Below are 20,943 nucleotides of genomic sequence, written 5' to 3' on the forward strand. Positions count from 1 at the left end.
AACAAGAGCTATTGCATGCTCAATCAATGACTATCCCAGAAAGACGAAAACACTGCAGGAGCTCTCAGAAGCCTATTTGGATGAACAGAGAACTTCAAGAGGAACTAAGAAAGAAAAGGGAAATGTTCAGTAAATGGAGGGAAGGACAGAGCTATAAAGAAGAGTACCTACAGGTTACTAGGCACTGTAGATCAATCATCAGAAAGGCCAAAGCTGAGAGTGAGCTAAGATTGGCCAGGGAAGCCCATTGTAACAATAAAAGATTTTTCAGCTATGTGAGGAGCAAATGTAAAGTAAAGGAGGCAATAGGCCCACTGTCGGGTGCGGATGGACAAACTCTAACGGAAGATGCAGAGAAAGCAGAAAGGCTTAGTGCCTATTTTACATCTGTTTTTTCCCACAGGTCAAAGTGTTTAGGCACATCTAGAGATTGCCGTAGCCAAAGGATAGTGTCTGGGTGGCATGTTAACATGGATAGAGAAGTTTTAGAGAGGCATTTAGCTGCAATAAGGTAAAGGTAAAGGTATCCCCTGTGCAAGCACCGAGTCATGTCTGACCCTTGGGGTGACGCCCTCCAGCGTTTTCATGGCAGACTCAATATGGGGTGGTTTGCCAGTGCCTTCCCCAGTCATTACCGTTTACCCCCCAGCAGCAAGCAGGGTACTCATTTTACCGACCTCGGAAGGATGGAAGGCTGAGTCAACCTTGAGCCGGCTGCTGGGATTGAACTCCCAGCCTCATGGGCAAAGCTTTCAGATGGCTGCCTTACCACTCTGCGCCACAAGAGGCTCTTAGCTGCAATGGACGAGTTCAAATCCCCTGGGCCGGATGAAATGCACCCAAGAGTGCTCAAAGAACTTTCCAGAGAACTTGCACAGCCCTTGTCCATCATCTTTGGGACCCCTTTAAGGACTGGAGACTGGAGAGCAAACGTAATTCCGATCTTCAAAAAAGGGAGGAAGGATGACCTGGGAAATACAGACCAGTGAGTCTGACCTCTGTCGTGGGGAAGATAATGGAGCAGATATTAAAGGGAGTGATCTGCAAACATCTGGAGGACAATTTGGTGATCCAAGGAAGTCAGCATGGATTTGTCTCCAACAGGTCCTGCCAGACCAACCTGGTTTCCTTTTTTGACCAAGTAACAGGTTTGCTGGATCGGGGAACTTCTGAGGATGATCTGGGGCCAAGGGACCAAGCCCTATGAAGATAGGTCGAGGGACTTGGGAATGTTCAGCCTGGAGAAAAGGAGGTTGAGAGGGGACATGATAGCCCTCTTTTTAAGTATTTGAAAGGTTGTCACTTGGAGGAGGGCAGGATGCTGTTTCTGTTGGCTGCAGAGGAGAGGACACGCAGTAATGGGTTTAAACTACAAGTACAACGATATAGGTTAGATATCAGGAAAACGTTTTTCACAGTCAGAGTAGTTCAGCAGTGGAATAGGCTGCCTAAGGAGGTGGTGATCTCCCCCTCACTGGAAGTCTTCAAGCAAAGGTTGGATACACACTTTTCTTGGATGCTTTAGGATGCTTTGGGCTGATCCTGCGTTGAACAGGGGGTTGGACTAGATGGCCTGTATGGCCCCTTCCAACTCTATGATTCTATGATTCTCTGATTCTATGGCGTAGTCAATGGGACAGTGCAGGGGGAGTTGATAGTACTCCTCTTCAGAAAAGGCTTGAACCAAGTCCCTGAGCAACCCTGTAGCCCTTCCCCCTCGCCTGTGTGGAGACTCAGCGCCTTCAGCCAAGGATTCCAAACAAACAGAAAGTTCTCCCAACCCACTCACCACCATCCCAGTGACCACCTTCCCTTGCCCCCCTTCATCCGTGAACCAGAAGTGTACAAAGTCCAGGATCTTCTCATCCTAATAGATTGTTGGCTTATGGAAGTCTAGTCAGTCTAGGCCAAGCAAAATAGCAAACCCTGCAATGGAGGCAATCGTCAGTAAGATTCGTTCCCAGTGGGCCCTAATGTTCATGACTAGGGGGGCAGTTGCATGCGTGATCGTCTCCCCCCCCCCCTCACCGGGGCTCCGTCTAGTTGCCACATGATTATGAGTTTGTCCAGGGGAACCTTCCCTAATCCCAAGCCCCTAACCTGTTCAGGCTTTATTAGGGAAGTAGAGCATCCAGAGTCCACGCACAGCTGTACTTCCATTTGGGTTCCGTCCTCCTCATTTATGAATTTCGTAGGGAGGAAGATGGGGGGAAGGATACAGCGCAGCAGAGCCTTTCAGTACGACCCACCATAGGGTACCTGGCTGGGAGGGCTGTTGTCATTTCCCAGAGATGAATGGGGTGGGCCACTCACTTGGGGTGGGCTGTTCGGTCACTCATCTTCTTCGCTCCCCTCACTATGTTCCTCCAGGTTGCACACAGGAGTGAACATCCCATGGGGCTTGCCCCCCATTGAGGGGGGAGCCCTGAGTGACTGGGCTTTTCTAGTGGGGCCCATTCCTTGGGTTTGGATGGAGCAGGCTGGCCATCCAAACTTCCCCAACAGAGAGTGGCAGGGAATTTCTTTGGACATTCAGCCGCAAAGTGCCCCTTTTCTCCACACTCCAGACATAGTCCCAGTTGCCGGTGCTGGTCCCTATCTGGGGCTAAGGCACAAGGAGGCTTCTTCTCCAGGCCCCTGGATCAGGTTCAGGGTCTTGGTGTTGACCTTTAAGGCCCTTCGTGGTCTGGGACCCACATACTTGCGGGACTGCCTTGTGCCCTATGTCCCAGTAAGGGCTTTACGCTCATCAGATACCAACCTAGTGACCATTCCTGGCCCCAAGAAGGCTTGCTTGGCCTCAACCAGGACCAGGGCCTTTTTGATTCTGGCCCCCTACCTGGTGGAATGAGCTCCCGGAAAGCTTCAGACCCTTGGAGAGCTTTCTGCTTTCTGGAGGGCCTGCACAACAGAGCTCTTTTAATGGAGGTTTATTGGGGTTTATCTGTTTTATTGTATGTTGAATTTTCTTGAATTTTTATGTAATCTGCCGTGAGCTGGTTCCGGGAGTGGTGGGCTAAGAATCGAATCAATAAGTAAATAAATAAATATTTAGCGCTATACCATCCAGCTGCTGTAACAGTATTTTTAGCAATGTTCAGAAATGCCCTATGATTCTATGATCTCTGTTTTGTAGCCCTTCTTGCACTTTGCTATACATTTATGAAAAAAAGATTGGTGTGGCCCTTATGTATGCTAAATGTCTGGATAGGCAAGGCCTTGATGCGCAGAGAGTGCCCTTCACCAGCCCCAGGATCCTGCCAGCACCCATTTCCCTTAAGGCAGTGGTCCCCAACCTTTCTGAGGTTGGGGACCGGCAGGGCATCGGGGCGCGGCTTGCGGCCCGCGCGGGCCACGCCCACGCCCACGCATCGGGCAGCACCCGCGGGCCGCGCCCGCGCATCGGGCCTCACTCGCGGGCCGCGCCCGCGCATCGGGCCTCACTCGCGGGCCGCGCCCACACGGGTGCGGCCGGCCCCAATTCCCTCTCCCCGCCCTCCCGCAGTAAGAACCTTCCCGGCCTGCAAGCTTGCGGCCTGGGAAGTTTTTTACTGCGGGGGGGGGGGCGGGGAGAGGGAGCCGCAGCCCGGCGCCATGGCCTTCGCGGCCCGGCACTGGGCCGCAGCCCGCAGGTTTGGGACCACGGCCTTAAGGGACCGGATTAAGATATTTCCAGTGTCTCAGGAGCATATTTGTGAAGAGGCCAGTTTTAAATGCCCTTGCGCTGGGATGAACAGTGGGTGATTTTCCTAGTTTCTTTCAAGAAAACATAAAATCATAGAATCATAGAGTTGGAAGGGGCCATATAGGCTATCTAGTCCAACCCCCTGCTCAACGCAGGATCAGCCCTAAGCATCCTAAAGCATCCAAGAAAAGTGTGTATCCAACCTTTGCTTGAAGACTGCCAGTGAGGGGGAGATCACCACCTCCTTAGGCAGGCTATTCCACTGCTGAACTAATCTGACTGTGAAATTTTTCCCCTGATATCTAGCCTGTATCGTTGTACTTGTAGTTTGAACCCATTACTGCGTGTCCTCTCCTCTGCAGCCAACAGAAACAGCATCCTGCCCTCCTCCAAATGACAACCTTTCAAATACTTAAACAGGGCTATCATGTCCCCCCTCAACCTCCTTTTCTCCAGGCTGAACATTCCCAAGTCCCTCAACCTGTCTTCATAGGGCTTGGTCCCTTCGCCCCAGATCATCTTCGTCGCTCTCCTCTGTACCCTTTCAATTTTATCTACGTCCTTCTTGAAGTGAGGCCTCCAGAACTGCACACAGTACTCCAGGTGTGGTCTGACCATTGCTGTATACAATGGGACTATGACATCTTGTGATTTTGATGTGATGCCTCTGTTGATACAGCCCAAAATGGCATTTGCCTTTTTTACCGCTGCATCACACTGCCTGCTCATGTTTAGTTTACAATCCACAAGTACCCCAAGGTCTCGTTCACACACAGTGTTACCTAGAAGCGTATCCCCCATCCAGTAGGCATGCTTTTCATTTTTCTGACCCAGATGCAGAACTTTACACTTATCTTTATTAAATAGCATCTTGTTCTCATTTGCCCATTTTTCCATTGTGTTCAGATCTCGTTGAACTCTGTCTCTATCTTCCGGAGTATTTGCCAGTCCTCCCAATTTGGTGTCATCTGCAAACTTGATGAGTAGTCCCTCCACCCCCTCATCTAGATCATTAATAAATATGTTAAAAAGTACCGGGCCAAGCACCGAGCCCTGAGGTACCCCACTACTCACCTCTCTCCACTCTGATGAAACACCATTGACAACAACTCTTTGAGTGCAGTTCTCTAACCAATTCCCTATCCACCTGACTATCTGAAAATCCAGATTGCAGCCCTTCAATTTATCCATCAGAACATCATGGGGAACCTTGTCAAAAGCTTTACTAAAATCCAAGTAAACGACATCAACCGAATTTCCCCGATCCAGCAAACCTGTTACTTGGTCAAAAAAGGAAACCAGGTTGGTCTGGCAGGACCTGTTGGAGACAAATCCATGCTGACTTCCTTGGATCACCAAATTGTCCTCCAGATGTTTGCAGATCGCTCCCTTTAATATCTGCTCCATTATCTTCCCCACAACAGAGGTCAGACTCATTGGTCTGTAGTTTCCCGGGTCATCCTTCCTCCCTTTTTTGAAGATCGGAATAACATTTGCTCTCTTCCAGTCCTCCGGGACATCTCCAGTCCTTAAAGAGGTTCCGAAGATGATGGACAAGGGCTGTGCAAGTTCCCTGGAAAGTTCTTTGAGTACTCTCGGGTGCATTTCATCCGGACCAGGGGATTTGAACTCATCCAGTGCAGCTAAATGCCTCTCGACAACCTCTCTATCCATGTTAACCTACCACCCAGACACTGTCCTTTGGCTATGGCCATCTCTAGATGTGCCTAAACACTTTGACCTGTGGGAAAAAACAGATGTAAAATAGGCACTAAGCCTTTCTGCTTTCTCTGCATCTTCCGTTAGAGTTTGTCCATCCGCACCCAACAGTGGGCCTATTGCCTCCTTTACTTTACGTTTGCTCCTCACATAACTGAAAAATCTTTTCTTGTTACAATGGGCTTCCCTGGCCAATCTTACCTCACTCTCAGCTTTGGCCTTTCTGATGATTGATCTACAGTGCCTAGTAACCACTAGGTACTCTTCTTTAGAGCTCTGTCCTTCCCTCCATTTCCTGAACATTTTCCTTTTCTTTCTTAGTTCCTCTTGAAGTTCTTTGTTCATCCAAATAGGCTTCTTAGAGCTCCTGTAGTGTTTTCGTCATTCTGGGATAGTCATTGATTGAGCATGCAATAGCTCCTGTTTGAGTAGCGCCCACCCTTCACATGCTCCCTTCCCTTCCAGCATTCTCGTCCATGGTATGACACTCATCATGTCTCTGAGTTTATTAAAGTTTGCCCTACGAAAATCCAACATCCGCGTCTGGCTACAAGCTTCCTTGGCTCCCCATCTCAAAAGGAATTCTATGAGGACATGGTCACTTCCCCCTAGGGTCCCCACCTCCTTCACCTCATCCACCAACTCTTGCCTGTTGGTCAGTATTAAGTCCAGTATGGCTGAACCTCTTGTGGGTCCATCTACCGTTCATCTACCATCATTTTTCTGGGATAGTCATGGATTGAGCATGGAATAGCTCTTGTTTGCGTAGCGCCCACCCTTCACATGCTCCCTCTACTTCCAGCATTCTCGTCCATGGTACGTGATTCATTATGTCTCTGAGTTTATTAAAGTTTGCCCTACGAAAATCCAACATCCGCATCTGGCTACAAGCTTCCTTGGCTCCCCATCTCAAAAGGAATTCTATGAGTACATGGTCACTTCCCCCTAGGGTCCCCACCTCCTTCACCTCAGCCACGAACTCTTACCTGTTGGTCAGTATTAAGTCCAGTATGGCTGAACCTCCTGAGGGTTCATCTACCATTTGATAAATGAAACTGTCAGCCAGGCAGGTCAGAAAGTTGCATGACTGAGGACGCTTCGCAGAGTTAGTTTCCCAGCACACATCTTGGAAATTGAAGTCACCCATGATGACAAGGTCCTGCCGCTTGGATATTTTCTCAAGCTGCTCACAAAGTGCAGCATCTACATCCTCTCTTTGGTCAGACGGTCGGTAGCAGACACCAACCACCACACTGTTTGTCTTCCCCTCGCTTATTTTCACCCAGATGCTTTCCACTTTAGATATGCTCTCCTCCACTAGAATTTCCTGACAGGTAAGCCCTTTCCTCACAAAGTTCCACTCCTCCACCTCTTTGATCTATTCTGTTTTTTTCTGAACAGTTCATATCCATCCACCATTACATTCCAGTCATGAGAATCATTCCACCAAGTTTCTGTGATGCCTACTAGATCATACCTTTCCATCAGCATGAGAAGTTCCAGCTCTTCCTTTTTATTGCCCATGCTTCGGGCGTTAGTATAAAGATATCTGAATCCTTTTACTTTTGGTTCCCTATGAGCTGGCCTTGCCGGTTGGGCTGCCCCCGATCGTTCTCCTTCCTTACACTCCCTATGTTGAACGTCTCCTTCCCCTTGTGGCTTTAGTTTAAAGCTCTCCTGATGAATCTCCCCAGGTTCCTGCCAAACACATTCTTCCCCAGTTTCGATAAGTGCAGTCCATCAGGTGCTAGTAGGCCTTCCTCAAGAAAGCCCATCCCATGGTCCCAGAAACCAAATCTCTCCTGCTGGCACCAACTACGCAGCCAGTGATTCACCTCCATTATCTTCCTCTCCCAATGCATTCCTCTTCCCTTGACAGGCAAGATTGAAGAGAATACCACTTGCGCCCCCATTTGCTTGAGCTTCCTCCCCAGATCTTGATAGTCTTTTTTAATAGGAGCGATGGTATTCAGGGACATGTCATTCGTTCCCACATGGACCATCACAAATGGGTAGCGATCTGTAGATTTGAGGAGTTAGTGCTGGAAGCAGCACTGCCCAAAGCCAAACTTTATGGCATGAGTCCCATGGAGTTGGATGAATTCTGCCAGTTCATAGATAAAAACCTACAGAGGTGGTTTATTCACACAGCCACCTCCCCAACGGCCGCCCTGCTGCTTTTTGCCAAGAAGAAATATGAGACTCTCCAAATGCACCAATAACCAGGCAATCAACACTGTTTACAGGGTGAACGCATATCTCCTCCTTTCGATCAAGGACCTTTTAGGTCACCTGGGGGGAGGGAAGATCTTCACCAAACTAGATATGAGGGAAGCCTATTACCATGTCCAAATTGCAGGGGGAGATGAGTGAAAGACAGCATTTAACACCTCCTGGGACAATTTGAGTATCTTGTTATGCTGTTTGGCTTAAGTGGCTTGCCAGGAATATTTATGAATGTAATCAAAGAAGTGTTGCATGACTTATTGTACTGAAAGGGGGGGTTAACTTAATGACATGTTGATATACAGCCAGAACAAAGAGGAACGTGTGGCACTGGTCTGCAAGGTTCTGAAACGCCTCCATGATCACAAATTGTATGCCAAAATGTCCAAATATGAATTTCACAAGGGCCAAAGAGACTATCTAGGCTACCAAGTTTTGGATCGGGGGATCCAAATGGACCCCGCTAAGGTGAGGGACTTGTTAGCTTGAGAAATTGTGCGCACCCGCTGCCAACTACGGTCATTCTTAGGGTTTTCCAAATTCTACCGGGATTTCTTACCCCTCTACTCACAAGTAGGCCTTCCCCTAACTGATGTTAAAAACCAAAGGGAAGGGGGATCGAGACATTCACCCAGGAGCACAGCTACCTTGGAATGAGAGCTTTCAACAAATTAAAATGCTTATTCTCTACTGAGCTGGTACTTGCCCACCTGGACCCGAACAAATCCTTTGTGGTCCAAGTGGATGCCTCGGACTCGGCAGTGGGCGGAGTATTGTTAAAATGAGGGGGAGGATGGGCACTTATGGCTGTGCACCAACCTGTCCCCAAAATTCTCCACAGCAGAGAAAAATTGGGCTATTTGTGAGAAAGAAGCGGTGGCCGTTAAAACAGCTCTCACCACATGGCAGCATCTTTTGGAGGGGGCTAAGGAACTCTCCCAGGTGTGGACGGACCATAAGAACCTGGAGGTTCTCCACAAACCTTGCCAACTGAACACCAAACAAATCAGGTGGGCGGAGTTTTTCGCCTGGTTTAACTTCAAGCTGTCCCACATCCTGGGCTGCTTCAACTTCCTGGCACATGCCCCATCCCGCATGCACCAGAGGGAGGGGGAGAAGGAGGTTTGTATTGACACATTATTCAATTCCCATCACTTGGGGCTCATGGCCCAAACCAGAAGCAAGACTCGAGGAGGCACCCCTCAAACTTTGGATTTTAAGGGCAAAACCCTGATGATTTTCGGAAGGTGCTAACCATGGACCAGGAACTGAACTCATTAAGAACTTCCTTAATGAACCATGGGAGGTTATGAAACAAGGGCAACCTATTGTACATCCCACCTTCAAGGATCGCTGCCTTTTCGTGGCAAAGAGGCTTGCGTAGCTCAGTGAAGCTATGAGCTATGCCGTGCAGGGCCACCCAAAACGGACAGGTCATAGCTGAGAGCTCTGACAAAAGGTGATCCACTGGAGAAGGCAATGGCAAACCACTCCAGTATCTTTGCCATGAAAACCCAATGGAAAGTCCCAAAAGGCAAAACGATATGATGCCGGACGATGAGCCCCTCAGGTCAGAAGGTGTCCAATATGCTACTGGGGATGAGCAGACAGCTACAACGAGGAGCACCAGAATGAATGAAGTGACTGGGGCAAAGCCAAAAGGACACTCATTCAACATCACAGTAATCCAGGTCTATGTCCCAATCACTGCTGCTGAAGAGGATGAAGTTGACCAGTTCTATGAAGCCCTACAACACCTTCTAGAAGCAACACCAAAAAATGATGTCCTTATCATCATGGGAGATTGGAATGCTAAAGTAGGAAGCCAAAAGATTACTGGGATGACAGGCAAGTTTGGCCTTTGAGTACAAAATGAAGCAGGGCACAGGCTGGTAGACTTTTGTCAAGAGAATTAAATGGTCATAGGAAACACTCTTTTCCAACAACCCAAGAGACGACTCTACACATGGAAATCACCAGACGGTCAACACAGAAATCAGATTAACTATGTGCTCTGCAGCCAAAGATGGAGAAGTTCTATACAGTCAGTAAAAACAAGACCAGGAGTCGATTGTGGTTCAGATCATCAGCTTCTTGCTGCAAAATTTAGGCTCAAATTGAAGAAAGTAGGGAAAAGCACTAGGCCACTCAGGTATGAACTAAAGCCAGTTTGGTGTAGTGGTTAGGAGTGCGGACTTCTAATCTGGCATGCCAGGTTCGATTCTGCGCACACCCTCCCCCCATGCAACCAGCTGGGTGACCTTGGGCTCGCCACAGCACTGATAAAACTGTTCTGACTGAGCAGTGATATCAGCGCTCTCTCAGCCTCACCCACCCCACAGGGTGTCTGTTGTGGGGAGAGGAATGGGAAGGCGACTGTAAGCCATTTTGAACCTCCTTCAGGTAGGGAAAAGTGGCATATAAGAACCAACTCTTCTTCTTCTAAATCATATCCCTAACAAATATACAGTAGAGGTGACAAATAGATTTAAGGAATTAGATCTGATAGACAGAGTGCCTGAATAATTATGGACAGAGGTTCGCAACATTGTACAAGAGGTAGCAACTAAAACCATCCCAAAGAAAAAGAAATGCAAGAAATCAAAATGGCTGTTTGAGGAAGTTTTACAAATAGCTAAGGAGAGAAGGGAAGTGAAAGACAAGGGAGAAAGAGAAAGATACACCCAATTGAATGCTGAATTCCAGAGAAAAGCTAGAAAAGAATGCCTTCTTAAATGAACACTGCAAACAAATAGAAGAAAACAATAGAATGGGGAGGACCAGAGATCTCTTCAAGAAAATTGGAGATATGAAGAGAACATTTAATGCAAAGATGGGTATGATAAAGGACAAAAATGGTAGGGAATTAACAGAAGCACATTCCTTCCCTTATATAAGAACCAACTCTTCTTCTTATTATTATTACCTCTCAGAAGGATGGCCTTGCTGGGAGCTCAGACTAAATACCAGATGACCGGATGGGCTGTTTTGGCAGCTTGTATTGCCCTTTCTGTATTGCCCTTTCTGTGTGAACCGGTGTTCCCACCAAAAGCAGCCCCTGTGCCCCCCTTTCTGCCTCCAAGGTATATAAGCTATGTAGCCCCTTCCTTAACGTCTCTGTCAAGAATCCTGTTTGTGAGCTGTTTGCGAAGTGTTGATCTATGTCCTGATTCCCCAAATAAAGACCTCTATTTAAAGCTTCAACCAGAAGCCCAAGATTGGTTCCTGACATTCACCTACCATCCCACAGTGGCGAACAGCAATTCCCTGGGTATGCAAGGAAGGGCTACAAGAGACAAGCACTGGCACATCCATTCCTGGGCACAAACTCACAATCTGCCTAAGTTCATAAAATCAGACATTCTATCAGATGACTATCCAGCCTCTAATTATAAACTTCCAAAGAAGGAGAACCTACCACCTCCTGAGGAAGCCTATTCCACTGAACTGTCAGGAACATCTTCCAGATGTTTAGCCAAGAATTCTTTTGAATTAATTTCAACCCATTGGTTCTGGTCTGACCCTTTGGGGCAACAGAAAACAACTCTTCTCCATCTTCTCTATGACAGTTCCTCAAGTATTTGAAGATTGTTATCATATCACCACATAGTCGTCTTCTCTCTGGGCTAAACAGAACAAGCTCCCTCAACCTTTCCCTCACTCACCTGATGGTTGGGCTCACACAATCTGAACACTTCACAGATGGCCTCTATTATGAAAAAAAATTGTACAACAGGATTCTCGGCCAAGGAGGCAGCTGGTGAGGGGCAGCGCCGAACCCCACGGGCTGCACCGCCACCACCACCCATCCTCCTGAGGGCGGAAGCTGCTAAGGAAGACGGGGGGGGGGGTGGCTGGTGATGCCTGGTGCTGAGCCCAATTCACCGTGCTGCCTTGTCTTCCATGGCCACGCCTGCCCTTGGGAGAGGGGGGACAGCCTTGGAAGGCTTTAAGCAGCAGTGCAGCAAATAGGGCTCAGCAATGGGCCAGTCTAGCCGCCATTTACTGGTGCACTTCCTGGGGTGGGACTATGGATCCCACCATATGGATCCCATAGTTACATCCATTATCATTTCTGTTACAACAAGTGTAACAATAGATTTGTTCCACATCAAAAAAGGAAAAAAAGAGCTGCAAGTTGTCCTGCTGTTTTGCCAAACTGCTACAGCCACCTCCCCGCCTAGGCTGCTGTTTCCTACAGTCTTCTAAGTACATGAAATATTCATAGCTCCCAGGGAGGGACTGACATCCGGAAGAAGTTCCTGACAGTCACAGTGGTTTCTCAGTGGAACAGGCTTCCTCGGGAGGTGGTGGGTTCTCCATCTTTGAACATTTTTAAACAGAGGCTAGATAGCCAGCTCCAGTTGACTCAGAGATCTCTCAGCCTCACCTAACTCACAGGGTGTCTTTTGTGGGGAGAGGAAGGGGAGGCAATTAAAAGCTATTTTGAAACTTCCTCAGATAGTAAAAAGCAGGGTACAAAAAACCCAGCTCTTCTTCTTTGCCACCAACTAGCAAGACATCTAGAACCTGTCAAGGGCAGACAAAACTCACAAACAGGCTTCTATAGAAAGAAAGATTTAATTGGAAGTAGATCTGAACACTTTAACATTCAAAGAAGACTGTTCGATATCGGGGATGCAAGCAGTTATCAATACAATTATCCCGCCGAAACCAGACCCGTTCCCAAGGGGAGGGGGTCACTCTCTCACCCAGGTGCCATCCCAGGCTTTCTGCCAAGGTGCCAGAGTTAGCACGGCCTTGGTCAGGCCGGCGCCTCAGGCTAGCAGATAAGATGTTTATGGGAACACTGGCAACAATGTATCACAGCAGGGAGACTATGCAGTGTGAAAGCAAGGGGATCAAAGGATGGGGAGATCAAAGAGATACTACAGAGTCATAAGCATTTTGGTTACATGGGAAAGGTAACAAGGACAAAGCACACCAAGATGGAGTCTCTTAGATTCACTGAAATCAAACATGGCAGAGAGCAGAAGCTGATCCTGACATTCCTCCGGTCCAAAAACATCCTTCCCCCTCACCCACCATCCTTGGGATGAGGGCAGTGAGGGAACACCCGATGAAACTCCCGCAACAGCTTTGGGGCCTGGAGATCCCCCGCGTCCACCCACTCTCTATCCCCCATGGGGAATTCCTTCCAGTCCACTAAGTACTGCAGCTTCCTCTTATGCCAGCGAGAGTCCAGGATCTTGTTGACTTCGTAGTGCGTGTCTTTGTCCACAAAAACAGGAATTGGGGCAGCAGTCGGCAGGTGCCAGTCATCCGGGGGTGGGGCACGCTTCAGCAGGCTGGAATGAAAAACGGGTTTCACATGTCTATAAGTCTTTGGTAGGGACAGTTCCACGGTTACCGCATTAATCAGTCTTTCCACAGGGAAAGGCCCCACAAATTTCGGCCCCAGTTTTTGTGACGGCTGCTGGCACTGAAGGTTCTTAGTGGACAGGTAGGCTAGATCCCCCACAGCCCAGGCAGGGGCCTCCACCCGTTTCCTGTCCGCCTGAGCTTTGTACACACTTTTTGCCTCAAGGTATTTTACAAAGTCTGGCCAAGTCTTCACAATTCCCCCCACCCATTTCTGAATGTCTGGGGTGTCCTTAGAGGAGATTTCCCAAGTGGGAACCGCGTTCAGATCGGCCCCATAGACCACTTTGAAGGGGGACACTCCAGTGGGCGCATGGACCCCATTGTTATAGGCGAATTCAGCCAGGGGGAGGAGGGAGACCCAATCTGTTTGCTGGTGGTTAATGAAGCAGCGCAAATATTGTTCCAAGGTTTGGTTCACTCTCTCAGTTTGGCCATTAGACTCTGGATGATAGCCGGATGTGAGTGCCTGCTCTACTCCTAGGAGCCTCAAAAGCTCCCACCAGAACTTGGCAACGAACTGGGGACCCGATCCGTCAGAACCCTCCCCGGGATCCCGTGCAGGCGGTACACATTTTCAATGAACAATGATGCTAACTTCGGTGCAGATGGCAAACCCATGCACGGAATGAAGTGGGCTTGTTTGGAAAAAGCATCCACCACCACCCAGATTATGGTCTTCCCATGACTGGGCGGGAAGTCGGTAATAAAATCCATCGTAATGTCCTTCCAAGGCCATGAGGGAGTGGGCAATGGCTGCAAGAGCCCTTTTCTTTTGCCCCCCAAAGTCTTAGCAGATAGGCACACAGGGCACCCCTGGACATAAAGTTCCACATCCTTTCTCAAAGTGGGCCACCAGTAGGGCCTGCGCACCAGGTGCAAAGTTTTCATGAAGCCAAAGTGCCCTGCAGGCTTAGAATCGTGGCACAGTTTCAAAACGTCTTTCTGTGCAGCTAGAGGGACAAACAGACGATCCTCCTTAAAAAACAAACCCTCTTTCTCAACCAAGAAGGGGCAGAGGCTTGCGAACTCAGAGTCCAGCCCACCATCCTTCTGAACCCAGCCTCCCGGGAAGGGCCCTCCCCCCTTCGCCTCACTGCATGTCATTACCGTCAGACCCAGTTGGGAGGGGGTGAGAAAAACTCCTCCCAGCACATCTGCTTAGCGGATAGGAATCAGGGCTGTTTCAGGGCTTGCAGGTTCTTGTGATCCGTCCAAATGACAAAAGGGTGGGCAGCCCCTTCCCGCCAGTGCCACCAGGTAGTCAAAGCGAGCTTTACCGCCACCGCTTCTTTTTCCCAAATTGCCCAATTCTTTTTGGGCCCAGAGAATTTTTTCGAAATGTACGCAAGCGGGTGCAATTTTCCCCCTCATCCCTCCTGGAGGATAGCCACCCCCATGGCCACATCAGAGGAATCTACTTGCACCATGAAGGGCCTGCGGGGGTCAGCGTGGGCCAACACGGGTTCCGTGGTAAACAGGGCTTTGCGCCGGTCGAATGCGTCCTGGCACTGGGGGGACCAAGCCAGGGGCGCACTGGGCTTGGCTGCCAGTTCCCCCCCCCTTTAATTTTCAACAAGTCCATCAGCGGAAGGGCCACTTTGGCAAAGTTGGAAATGAATGAACAATAAAAATTGGCGAACCCTAGGAAACTTTGCAACTGTTTCCGCGTGCGCAGGGGTTCCCAAGCCAATAAGTCCCTGACCTTCCCAGGGTCCATCTCAATCCCCGTGCAGGAGAAGTGGTAGCCGAGAAACTCCACCGCCTCTGGAATTCACACTTAGAAAGTTTTGCATAAGGGTGGTGTGCCCATAAGCAGCGCAAAACCTCGTGCACAAAAGACACGTGTTCCGCAGGGTCTTCTGAATACAGAAAAATATAATCCAAATAAACCAGGGCCCCCTTGTACAGCAGGTCATGCATGACCTCGTTAATTACATTCATGAACACGCCCGGAGCGCCGGCGAGGCTGAACGGCATGACAGTGTACTCAAATTGTCCCAGGGGGGTGTTAAAACCAGTCAAGTACTCATGCCCTTTTTTTATCCGGACCCTGTAGTACGCCCCTCGCAAATCCAGCTTAGTAAAAATTCGTGCTCGCCCAAGATGGGCCAACAAGTCGTTGATTAAGGGCAGGGGGTAGGCATTGCACGTGGAGACTGTATTCAACCCCCTGTAGTCCATACAGAGGTGTAGGGACCCATCCTTTTTTTTACGAACCACCTCCCATTGGGGAGGTGGCGGGGCGGATGAAACCACAGGCCAGATTCTTGTCAAGGAATGCCCTTCCTCTGTACCAATGGCCATGTTCGGAGGGGGCACCTTCCTTGGTGACATCCCGGACGAGGAGGACGATGTGGCCGGTGCCCCGGACGGAGATACCGAGCTGATCAAGCCTATTGACCTGGGAGACTCCTTGAGTCAGGGAGGCCTGATACTCACGCCCCTGGGGGCGCGATCCCGGACAGCTACCCAGGCATTGGTCTTGTCCGGAATGGTGCAGGTGCTCGAAGGTCTCAGCCCCGCACCTCAGTTTCTCCTGGAGCGGCATGTCACGGACCAGCGTCAGGTATCCTGGTTCGACGACCCCACCGTATGGATTGGATGGGAACCGGCTTTCCTGAGAGGGGTGTCCAACCGAGAAGCCGCTACCACAATGGAGGTGCTATACCTCTGCAATCGTGTGGGCTAAATGGGAGATTGGCTCACGACGGTGGCAGGCGAGCTGGGAGAAGAATGGGGAGACAAAGCTGAGCCACGAGAGCCCTGTCTGTCTCCACCCCGCCAGCCTCCACCCCAGGGAGAGGGAGACAGGCTCAGAGAGCCGTGGCAGCCCCCGCCCTGATCCCGATGCATTCCCTGGGTTCCTGGTCCACCTCCAAGCCTACATGACTTACTGTCAAGGGCAGACAAAACTCACAAACAGGCTTCTATAGAAAGAAAGCTTTAATTGGAAGTAGATCTGAACACTTTAGCATTCGAAGTCAAGAGTGTTCGATATCGGGGTTGCAAGCAGTTATCAATACAATTCTCCTGTTGAAACCAGAACCGTTCTCAAGGGGAGGAGGTCATTCTCTCACCCAGGTGCCATCCCTTGGTCAGGCCGGCGCCTCAGGCTAGCAGATAAGATGTTTACAGGAACACTGGCGACAATGTATCACAGCAGGGAGACTATGCAGTGTGAAAGCAAGGGGATCAAAGGAGGGGGAGATCAAAGAGATACTACAGAGTCATAAGCATTTTGGTTACATGGGAAAGGTAACAAGGACAAAGCACACCAAGATGGAGTCTCTTAGGTTCACTGAAATCAGACATGGCAGAGAGCAGAAGCTGATCCTGACATTACCACAATAAGAAAATATATTCAGGTAGGTCTGAAACAACAGTACCAAGTTTGAGTCCAGGGGCCTCTTTAAGACCAACTTTGGGTTTCAGCTTTGCTGAGCCACTGGACTCAAACTTAATTCACAATAAGAAATCACAACACACAAGCTCACACGACGCATCCCCTGATGAAGCAGGGCACAGCCATCGAGCACTGCCAGATCCTGCGGCAGCTGCAGAACTGTGAAAATGTTCAGACCTTCACTGAAAGCAGGCCTCTGGAGTAAGGATGGGCGATTCGGATTCGGAAACGCCCGAATCGGCCGAATCGGGGCCGATTCGGGCGTTTCCGAGCCAGAAACGGTCCGAATCGGACCTCTGGCGCCCCCTAGCGGTCCGAATCGCCGAGATTCGGCGATTCGGGCCGAATCGATTCGGCAGGCCCGAATCGATTCGGCATGAGTCGGAGGCTTCAGGCAGCCGTTGCCTGAAGCCTCTCTGCTGTTTGGCTTTTTTTTTTTTTTCAAACAGTATTTTTTTGCCGCCTAAAATGGCGGCGGGGGGGAGGGGGGGGAGTGAGTGGCCAATCAGAATGCCTGTAGCTTTTCAGCTCAGGCATTCTGGCCACTCACAGAAGACTTTTTATTTTTAAATCCCCTTGCTTTGTAGCCTGCCCGGGAGGAGGCTACTTAAAGCAAGGGGCTGCTTGCTGGAGCTCACTTTGAGCTCTGGCTGGCTGGCTGACTCCTAAGCTCTGCTTGGTTGAGCAGCCTGCCTGCCCTGCCTGCCTGCCTCCTCTCCTGGGTGGACTTCTGGACCTGGCTGTGGACTCTGCGCTGGACAAGACAGCAATAGTTTGTTTTAGGGGTTTTTTTCTTCTGCTTTTCTATTTTTCTCTATTTTCCCCTCTCTCTCTCTCTCCCCCTCTCTCTCTCCTCTTTTCAAAAGTTTTTTGCCTTTGGGTTTCTGTGGGTGGGGGCCTGGGGGGGTTGGGGAATTGTGTTTGCTGTTCATTGTGTTAACTGTTTGCTGTGTTGTTTTTTGTTAAAGTATTTTGGGGGTGGGGGTTGGGGCTTGTATTTTAAAGTTGCCTTGCCTTGTTTCTGATTGTTTTTTTTTGGGGGGGGGTTGGTTGTTTTGGGTTTTTTTCTACAGGTTTCCTCAGTTGCCACCTTTGGGCTTCGTGCCCTGGGTGGCAGCTGGTTGTTTGATAGGTGTGTAGGTGTTTTTTTGGTGGGGGGCTAGTTTTAGTTTAGTTTGTTCTTTAGTTTAGTTTAGTTTGTTAGGTTGTGTTTGTTAGGTTGGTTTAGCTTAGGGCCTTGCAGGGCCAGTTTTTGCCAGCCACCTTTGGGGGAGTGCCCTGGGTGGCTGCTGCTTGTTTGTTGGGAGCTGTTTCTTTGGTAGAGTTAGCTTGTTTGGTTAGGGCCCTGCGGGGCAAGTTTTTCTTGGTGGACACCCTTGGGGGAGTGCCCTGGGTGGCTGCTGGTTGTTTGCAGAAGCTGTTTGGTTGGCCTAGGCTAGGCTTGGTTTGATTTAGCAGTTTGGGCCTTGCAGGGCCACTTTTGCTTGGTTGCCACCTTTGGGAGAGTGCCCTGGGTGGCTGGCAGCTGGTTGGTGTTTTGGGGATTGTTTGTTTCCTTCCTGGGGGGAATTGCTGCGTTCTTCTTGGGGTGTCCAATTAGTGACCCTTTAAATAGGCAGTAAAATCCATAGTGTTAGGAGAAATTATAAAGTGCAAATAATTTTTTAGAATAGATAGTTTCTTTCCTAAGTAGCCAGATAGGATTTTTATAAGAGAACAGTGATTTGGGTTTTAGGTTAAAATTGTATTTTCTTGATAGTTAAAAAAACATTTAAACCAGCAGGGGCTGTGCCTTATTGAAGGCCAGCTTTCCTGGTAGAGACAGGAATTGATTTAGAGGCCAACAGGTTTAGGGGTTCTTCTTAGCAGATCAGGTGGGGGCTTGGTGCACAAATCTGCTCCAGCCTTCCTTCTAGCTAGTAACACTCAGGTAGTTTAAAACACTTTGAAAGTCTAAAAAGGTTTTTTTTTCCTAATTTTTCCCTGCTGTAGGTTAGGTAGGGACAGTTAAACTTAGCTAGGACCAGACAGGTTCCTTTAGTTTAACAAAAAAAAAAAAAGGAGAGAGAGAGAACAGGAAAACTCCATAGAAGTTAGGTCAGCTTAGGGTCTAAAAAAACTAAACAGGTAGCTGGTGGGAGGGTTTTATAAGTTTCAAGGTTTCCTTAGAAACAAGTGTTAGGGCAGTTAGTGGTAGGGCCTCAAATTTCCCTGTCTCTTAGATTACAGACAGTTAGTAGGAAAAGTTTGTCCAAGGGAACATGAGTGGGAAGAAGGAAGGTCAGGCTAGGGGCCCTGGGGGAAAGGCCCTACAGAAAACCAGAGGGGTGGAGGGGAGTGAGAGGGGGAAGGAAGCGTCCTTCCCCCCACCTGAGAAGAGGCCTGTCTTGGGTCGACCTTCCACCACTCCGACCTCTGGCCGGAGTGGTGCAATAAAGAGTGTCCGCAAGGGTCTCTTTATTGAGGCGGCTGACGGGGCGCCCCCTTCTAAGGTGCGGCAGGCAGGGGTCTTTGCTGGCACTTCTGCGGGGCCTGCTGATCAGGCAGCCCCTCGTGCTGCTCCTTTTGCTAGCGAGGCATGGGGGCATCAGGAGGAGTTGCCTGATCTCTCCCTCGGGGTGAGCCTTGGGGACATGAGTGGCTTGTCCTTCATGTCCCCAGGCATCACCTCGGGGGTGCAGAGAGCCCTGGAGGAGATGGGTGAGGGACTGGCCCGCCAGTCTACTCCCCTTTCTCCTCCAGGATCCAGCAGGCTTCAATTGGGGGGGGAACAGGAGCAGATGGTTGAGGTGGTGCAAGAGGGAGAGATGGAGGTGGCACCCCCTGCCCCACCATCTCGACCCCTTCCCCCTCTCTCACCTCTTTCTGTCCCCACCTCAGGACACGGTGTGTCCGGCCCGAGCTCCTCACAGGAGGCAGCTCAGAGGACTTCGCAGGCTGCAAGCCAGCCTGCGTCGTCCAAAGGCTCCAAAGTCTGGAATTACTTCCAGATAGTGGAGGGAACCCACCTAGCAGAGTGCCAGCTCTGTAGGCAGAGGGTTAGTCGTGGAAGGCAGGAGCGCCACTACACGACTAGCGGCCTCATGAACCACCTGAAGAGGCACCACCAGGCTGTCCTGCTTCAGGGGGAGAGACAGGCTGGCAGTGGGGTGCCTGCGCAGGCACAACCTACCAGCACGGGGCTGGAGAGTCTCCCTGGGACCTCCACCTCGAGAGCTCTCCCTAAGAGTTCTGCTCAGGGGGCGGGTGGAGTTAGAGGGAGGCAAGCGACCATGGTGGAGATGCTTGCCCGGGCTGGCAGTGGCATGCCAAAAGGGGGGTTTGAGGCAGGGTGTAGGGCCGCGAACCATGACCTAGCTGCGCTCATGGCCGTGGGTGGGTACCCCTTTCGTCTGGCCGACGACATGTACTTCCACCGACTATGCCGTCGCATATCCACCTGGTACATGCCTCCTAGTCGTACCACGATTAGCAGGACAGTGTTGCCCTCTCTTTATAGGGCAGCCAGGTGCCGGGTGGAGGTAGAGATGTCCCGAGCTTCAGGGACCGTACACTTCACCTCGGATATATGGACGTCATGTCATGCGCAAGATGCGTACATCTCGCTGACTGCGCATTGGTGGGACGTACGGGAGGTGCTGGGTGGGGTTGAGCCTGTTAGGCAGGGTGAGGGCTGCCGGGCAGGCTATCGCCATGCCTTGCTGCACATCGAACCCTTCGATGTGCGGCACACGGCAGACAACATCGAGGGCACCATTCGTAGAATGGTAGATGGCTGGGTAGGCAGTGGGACGGGGGTCACCAAGGGCTTCTTGGTGACAGATGGTGCCCTCAACATGACCAAGGCGGTCAAGGGCATGGGCCTGAAGCACATCTCCTGTGCGGCCCACCTTCTCCACCTCGTGGTTAAGGATGCCCTTGGGATCGGCTCCAAGGGAACCGGTTCATCCGCCGAAGCCATTGACTTCAGGCATCTCATCGAGAAGTGCCGGAAGATCGTGGCGCATTTCTCTCACAGCTCGTACGACGTCTCGAGGCTGGAGAGAAAGCAGGTCCTGATGGGCGTGCCGCAGCACTGCCTTATCAGAGACGTCAGCACGCGCTGGAACTCCACCCGCGCCATGCTTGAGCGCTTGGTGGAGCAGAGGAGAGCCTTAGACGCCCTTGTCCAGGAGACGAGGATGTTTATGCCTGGGGAGTGGCTCACCCACCGAGAGTGGGAGATCATTTCTCAGACCGTGGAAGTGCTTGCGCCCTTCAAGACTTCCACGGAGATGCTCTCGTCTGACACGGCGAGTTTGGGTCTGGTCGTGCCCATGGTCCACAAGGCCCGTGTGGTGCTGGCCCCCTTCCTGGACCCGGCTCGAGGACGTGCAGACGTTGTTCCAGCCGTGCGCGCGCTTGCGAGGAGGCTTCTGAGAGGGCTTGAGAGCCGCTTCGAACCCCTCTGCAAGTCTGTGACATACAGGCTCGCCGCCATGTGTGATCCGCGCGTCAAGGGCAGCTTAGCAGAGAGGGAGAGGAG

The sequence above is a fragment of the Paroedura picta genome, chromosome 9 (genome assembly GCF_049243985.1).
Source record: "Paroedura picta isolate Pp20150507F chromosome 9, Ppicta_v3.0, whole genome shotgun sequence".
Lineage (NCBI taxonomy): Eukaryota > Metazoa > Chordata > Lepidosauria > Squamata > Gekkonidae > Paroedura > Paroedura picta.